The following is a 7676-nucleotide window of genomic DNA, read 5'->3' as shown; positions in this document are numbered from 1 at the left end:
GTTTGCAGATATTTCTAAAACTTCCTTAAGACGTGCTACAACATGGATAAATCTTGAGGACATTATGCTAAGTGAATAAGCCAATCAGAAGAAGGCAAGTACCATATGATTCTACTTATGTGAGGATACCTAGAGTAATAAAACTCACAGAGACAGAAAGTAGAATGCTGGTTGCCACAGGCTGGGGAGAGGGGGAGATGGGAGTTATTGTTTAATGGGTACAGAGTTTCAGTTTTACAAGATGAAATGAATTCTGGAGATTGGTTGCACAGCAATGTGAATATACTTAATGCTACTTAACTCTACACTTAAAAAGGGCTAAGATGATGAATTTTATGTGTACTTTTTAAAGTTTATTTATTAATATTATTATGTTTTTACATTCTAAGATGTTGTTGTAGAGCATTGGGTGGGAGGGGTAGAGGGGAAGGGCGAAGGAAATAGGGTGGGAGAAGGAGGAAGGGGGTGTGTGGTTGAGGCCTGTGGCACCCCCCTCGTTCCTGCAGGGGAGACCAGGGGGCTTCCAGTGGTGGCTTGGTATTGCTGAGCTGGATGCAGATGTCAGGGGAGTGTGACTGAAGCCCTTGGCCCCCCACTGCCCCATCTCAGGAGACCAGGGGGCTTCCAGCTGTGGTTCAGTGGTTGTTGCTGGGCTCGTTGCAGGTGTCGGGGGTGGTGTGTGGCTGAGGCCCTCAGCTCCCCACTGCCCTAGCTGGGATAATCATATACATATGGATGTGTATGATTACAACTGCCAAAGGTTAGTAATGACTATAAGAGATTTAAAAGATCCCTGCAAGGCTTCACAGAGGAGATGGGACTTAGGCCTTTAAGCAAGGTAGGATTGAAACAGTCAGAAGAGTGATCTTTCATTCTCTTTTCATCACTGGAATCCACAACAAATATTACCCCATGGGACTCAACATAGTAATCCTTCCAGGTTCCCTGAACTCTTTTTCCACCTCCAAAGTCAAAGATGGTGATGTCAAACTTTCCTTGTCAAAGGTCAATTTTGGAAAATCCAACAGTAGGAGCTACATCTTCAGGGCACATTCTTTGGATTCCCTTTGCTGTTGCCATTTTACCAGCATTATCAAGTCCCACCACCACAAGAGTCACCTTTCTGACAGGCTCTCGCCACCACTTGAAACAGCTGCAGCAATTGGCCATCAAACTTAACGTCCTTTTTCTAGTAGGTGATCTCTTTAGGAAACCAAGTTCGTTATGATGTGTTTCACCAAGAGGCTCAAGTTTTGGAAGTCTAGTGACTTTGGGGGTTCCCCAGACAAGAGGAGGAGGTGGTGGTGGTATTGGACTCTTAGGAGCAAAGTCATACTTGGTTTCAGGGTTTCTTTTGGCACAACATTTTACGCTCTCAAGCCTCAATTCTCTCATCTGTTAAATGAGAAAATTGAACTATATGACACCTAATAGGTCCTCTAGCTCTACAGTTCTGTGTACCAATGGATCTACCCTGGGTGAGTTTGTTTGCAAGGTGAGGAGCTTTTAATTTTCCATTTGTGCATCAGCTATCCTCATTTGCCAGGAATTGACAGGCAATGAATTGTATCCATGGGCTTCACTGACATTTCCATGAAATGTGTGGCAATTCCTGTGTGCTTCGTTTGGCCCTCCAGACCTTATTCAGCATTTAAGTCACATCATCAAAGGCTGAACAAAATGACTCAGACTTCCACAAATTTATAAGGGACTTTATTAATTTTCTGATTCATTGCAAGGATGTTAGAATTCCTTTGTTCCCAAGGTTCACTATATAGCTTTGAGTGGATTACACCTCATAATTTTGGTCAAAAATCGATTAAGTGCCTACTGTGTGCAGATAGGGCGGTATACTGGAAAAAGCACAAATTGTATATGGAGGACTTGGGTTTAAATCATGACTCTGCCACTTACTAACTGTATGACCTTGTCAAGATGCATAACTTATCTGAATTTCAGCAAATGGGGATGATAACACCCTCTGTCAAAGTTGTTATGAGGAATAGAGAAGTGTCCAGTTCATAGTCTCACTCAACAGATGGTAGCTGTAATGATGTACTGGGCATGGTTAGTAGTCCCTGGAGAATATGCAGAGGAAGACACACACCAGTGCCATGCCCTGTGCAATGTGCTTTCGCACACGCACGCACACACATCCCTCCTTGAGTTCCCCACATTAATGCTGGGAGGAGACAGGTATTTACTAAACCTCTTTATATAAAACTCTGAGGCTCAGAGAAGTTAAATAACTTAAGAGCACCCTGATACTAAGTGAAGGAGATGGAATTCAAACCCTATCCTTAGGGGGTTTACAGTCTACCCAGAGATAAGCTGTGCAAAAACAGATAAATACCATCACAGAGTAGCTAAGTGTCAGTTGAGTGGCAGAGCCTAAAAGCATTTAGGGGATTAGCGAGGGAGTTGTTTCTGAGGATCGGGCAGTTAGGGAAGGCAAAAGGAAACTAGAGAATTAGAACTTACTACGTCTTGCTGGACATCTCTGAGTTCCTAGCTGTCACCGTCACAACTGCCTGTTGGTCCTGGAAGCCAAGCCCAGCTGCTGCAGGAAGGAAGGTAGCACTCGGCTCTCCATCCTCCCACACCCCTGTCCCCTTTAGTTCATGGCATATTTACGTGCAGGCCCTCCCATTTCACTCTAAAGTTTTATCCGTTTTTTCAGCATTACCATGAAAGCTCACTGTCAGACTTGTATTTCTTCTACCAAGACAAAACCAAGGGGCTATTTTATAGAGATACATTCTAGATTACCTTCCCTAAAATCATCAAGTGAGCTTGATTTGTTTATAAGTGTATGTCTGGGCCATTTTTGCACTTGCTAATTTTCAAAACATTATTGGGCTCTATTGCCTTTATAGTCTGGCTCATAATAGGTATTGAAGCAATTCATTTGGTTGATATACATTGAGTGCCTATTATGTGCCAGGTACTGGAATCTCAGGCCTCATGGAAAATACATCCCTTGATGTCTGATTAACTAATAAAGACTATAAGAATTTGAATATCAATATCTGTGGCAAATCATTAATAAGAAATTGGGGTGAACAAACTCTATGGCTTTAATGAAAATATAGTGCATACAATGCTATACAAAGAAACTAATAATTCTCTGTGGCAGGGGACAATCTTTGAAAATTTCATCATTGGGCCTATAGACATTTCATCTTGTAGACCGATTTCAAGTCTATGAAGCTAGGTTACTTTACAAATCTTTGAAATTTGATCTCAATTTCAGTTGCAAAGGCCTAAATTGGATTAGAGCAGCTTGTCTTTAGTCTTCAGGGATCCTCAGGGATCAATGACTAATTCAATTTTTTAAAAGTAAGGTGGAGGGCAGCCCGTGTACTCAGCCTCTGGGGGTTACATCTGGTTTGGCAACTTCCTGTTGTGCATAATGCACACACTATGTATTTGTAGCTGTTTTGTGAGTAGTATGCAGAGTTCATGCTTATAGGTATTTTAAAGTACGTGAGAGAGTTGTATTTCAGTAGCTAATGGGACTCCAGATGTTTGCTTTTATTATTCCAGCTCTTCAAATTTCTCTGGAATTGTCACCTTTTAGAGCATATGTCTTCTCAGGGTGTTCCCCAAATTCTCTATTTACACCACTGTCATTTTACTCTGAAGAAAATAGAGCTTTTACTCAGTTCAGGTGACCTTACAATCTGCACAGACACCTCAAAAAGGAAAGAAGGCAGAGACTGCTTCAGGGTGGGGTTGATGTCTCATCTCTCCGTTTCACTTCCTTTCCCATTCTGGTGGCTTCCCATGGCGTCCTGTAGCTCCTGTTCCCTGAACATATTTGCCATAGGGGAGGGCGTGCTCAGAGCTGCTTTTCCCTGCTGCTGTGTCGCATCTCTGGCCCCTGGTGTGTGTCTTCAGAGACCTGGCTGCTGCCACACACTTGCTTCAGACCTGGTCTCGCTTTGCCAGGGGCTCCAGGTCACCTCAACCTCCCATCTGCCACGCAGCGCCTCCTCTCCAACTGCCAGTTCCAGTGCACCCAGCACCTTCTGGCACCAGACATTTTTTCACACCCAGCCCCCACTAGGGACAAGTGCAGAAGCCTCTGCTGGCTTCAACTGACACCAAATAGGAGGAAGGGGAGAGGGAAAAGCATACAGGACCAGTCCTCCTCAGAACGAGCAGTTTCGTGCACTTCCCAGCATGAGGGCTTTGTAAGGATTGATGACATTTGCTTTTTCAGAACTTTCATTAACCCAATACCCAAACGATGGCAGGAAGGAAAATTCAGACTATATTACAGCTCTAAGTGGACTTACTAAAAAATAGAGAGAAGGTATCAGATATTTGGGCCCCCAAGGTGGCCGAGAACTCATTTCTTAGCACCTCTTCTCATAGCCTTCAAGAAAAAAGGTGTCTCCCATAAGAACCTCTGAATTCTGTCCTTGTCATTAATATGTGTATGTTTGTGTGTGTGGGGGGGGTGTTGTTAGAATGTTTGGGATCCCTAATTTCACAGAGAAGTCAATGACAAGATAAAGTTTACTAAATAATTTTAATGCCGCTCAAAACTTTGAAGAATTCAGACAAGTCATTGGACCATTCATCCTGGGCACCTGGAATGTCATATGATCCTGAATGGGATATTTCTCCTCTATGACTTCACCTGTAAGATGACACTGTTCTTTTGCACCAGTACACAAAGACTAGCTAATTAAAATACTGTACTAGTTCATTCAAGAAGTATTTACTGAGTCCCTACTACATACAAGGCATCATGCAGACTATTACATAAAATTTTAAAAATAGATTGCCATAAATAAACACCACTATAGGGTTATGTAAAACATCTCAGATAATTTTAACTGTTTGGATATAGTATAGTAGACACACAGGATTCCTAGTTCTACCATTTTCAATGAATTGACCTGGTTTTTTCCACCATCACTCCTCCCTTCCCAATTCATTCATTCACTTTAACTTACACAGCCAATTTCTATCCATTTTCTAATATGACCAGAGCTGCCATGTAAGGTTGTGCCCTGCAAAAGGACATCCCTCTGAGGGAACAGGGTCAAAGTTTACTCTCTGTTGTGCTGGCCAAGCCATGCAACCTGGCCTGGGCCAGTGTCCACCCAGAGGAAGGGAACATTTTTCTTTTTTTTTTTTTTTAAAAAGATGACCGGTTAGGGGATCTTAACCCTTGACTTGGTGTTGTCAGCACCACGCTCACCCAGTGAGCAACCGGCCATCCCTATATGGGATCCGAACCTGTGGCCTTGGTGTTATCAGCACCGCACTCTCCCGAGTGAGCCATGGGCTGGCCCAGGGAACGTTTTTCTTATTTGCATAAATGTTCTATATGGGTTAGCTGTGGCCCTGCTCATGTCCTCGGTTGGTTCACAAGCCAGAAACAGAATAAATGGGCAGACTTTAGTGCTGTAATCAAGCAAGATTTACAGTGAACACACATTTAATGGCATATGTGGTTTTGTCTTTCTCCATGATGAATCACCGATGTAAGTGGTTGTATTTAGTTCTTTTTTCTCAGCCACACCAGCTGTGGGGAAGCAAGAAGTGAATGTATTGCAGAAGCAGGCCACAGTGACAGCCTCGGCGTGTTCCCCTCAGAACCACAGTTGGGGCTTCTTCCTCAGCAGAGGCCCCACAGTCTGAGTATTTCCAGAAATCTTATGTCCAGGGACTCCAGGGTCCTGGGGTCTGAACTCATATTAACCTACTGACAGGCATCAGCACCTCCCCTCTGGTAGAACCTGACCTTCTTACTGAGAATCAAAGGTGGCAGGCACTGAAGCCTCAGGCTCCACAGGAGAAGCTGTTGGGCAGACAGGACAGTATGTGACTCCTTTTACCATCAGGGATGAAAGCTGAAGGCCACGAACGCTTTCCCTTGTCCTGCAGGTGTGGAGTGCGGGGACAGGGGGAGCCTTATAAGTGAAAGAAAACTAACTGTTGGATGTATAAAGAAAGGATATCTGCCCCCTCCCAAAGAAGCCCCCAAACCATTCAAAATCCCACCAGATTCTTTTGATTTAACTCCTGTCACAGAGAGTTAAGGTGGACTACATGTCAATCTCACCATAGGATGAATTCATTTAATTATCTTGATTTCCTAAGTGTTAGACAATCCACTGGAGCAAAAGGAGCTTTAGTGGATTGGGAGGAGCCTACAGAAGTTTGGTAAGGGGATGTTAGGGATTTTGTCCCCCCAAAATTCATGTTTAAATCCTAACCTCCAGTCCTGAGAATGTGACCTTACTTGGAAATAGGGCTGCTGCTGATGTAACTAGTTAAAATGAGGTCATACTGAAGTAGGGTGAGCCCCTGATCCAATGTAACTGATATTCTTATGAAAAAGGGAAATTTGGACACGGAGACACCCACACAAGGAGAACACCATATGAAGAATGGAGTTATGCAGCCACAAGGCAAGGAATTGCCAGAAGCTAGGACAGAAGCAAATCTCTTCTCCTCCCTGAAGAACCCTCTGTGACTTAATAAATTGTGCATGGAAAAATAGCAAACCCCAGAAAAGGGGAACTAGAAAGCAAGAATCTGTCCTACTGCACCAATATTGGGGTCAACAAGTACTGTTCTGGCTGTGATTTTCATGTTCTTTAACTTTCCTGCCAGAACATGCACTGACCTGCTGAGACAAATACTTGACCCACTTGGCAATTGTGTTTCTCCCAGTAAATTAATGCATTGGCACTCCACTTTATGCATCCATCTGATTACCTGTAGGGACACTTGACCTGCACATGTGAGGAAAAAGACCCCAGACAGTGGTGATCAAAATAAGGTGTGACCATTCTGTGGAACCCTACCAGAAAATGATCAGCTGGCCTCTCTCGTGGATGACTGTTCCTCATGACTAAAAAATAATCTCTCAGGCCAAAATAGAGAGAAGAGGAAAAACCAAGTAGTTCATTGGAAATAAGGGAAGGATCAGAACTTGGAAATAATGGGAGCAAGAAGAGACAGGCAAAGGAGGCCAGGCCCCTAATGGGAGAGCTCAGGAGCCCCACAACAGAAGAGTCTAGCCCAGGAAAACCTTCCTTGACTTTCACACTGCTATTCAAACTGCTTTCCTTCCCTCCCTGTTACAGCTGTCATTTAAATGTACTACATCTTGGTCTGTGTGTGCTTAAAAAGAAAACAAATAATAAATGTCATGCAATTTAAAAAAAAAAAAAGAGCAGAGTTGAACAGGTTTCTCATCCAGTGTTCCTGATCTAAAATGTTCAGTAAAGACAATTCAAAGCCAAAATATAATTGAGATAGCTCAGTTCTTTGTTTTTAATGTTCAGATTATGGTATCAAATATTTCATAGATTCTGATCACTGAGCATCAATAATCAACAAACATGATTAATGAAACAGTAACAAGTCTAAAATTTTTAAGAAGTAATAGAAAATTGAATCACCTATAGTACAATGAAGGTTGCAAAATTTTAGAGATTTTAAAAAATCACCTCTCTATATATAACTTTTTTTGTATTATAAAACCCCCCAGGGAGAAACATAAATGCTACAAGTACATAACAGAATGTTTTGTTGTTACATGCTTGTCCTTACCTCCTCCTCCTCTTCATCCATTTAGGCATATTATGTGTTAGGTGCAGGGCAAGGCCCTGGGAGCACAAAGAGGCTTTTGACCATTCGTGTCTTTC

This window comes from Cynocephalus volans, chromosome 8 (assembly GCF_027409185.1).
Source record: "Cynocephalus volans isolate mCynVol1 chromosome 8, mCynVol1.pri, whole genome shotgun sequence".
Classification (NCBI taxonomy): domain Eukaryota; kingdom Metazoa; phylum Chordata; class Mammalia; order Dermoptera; family Cynocephalidae; genus Cynocephalus; species Cynocephalus volans.
Note: the sequence above shows the minus strand (reverse complement) of the source record.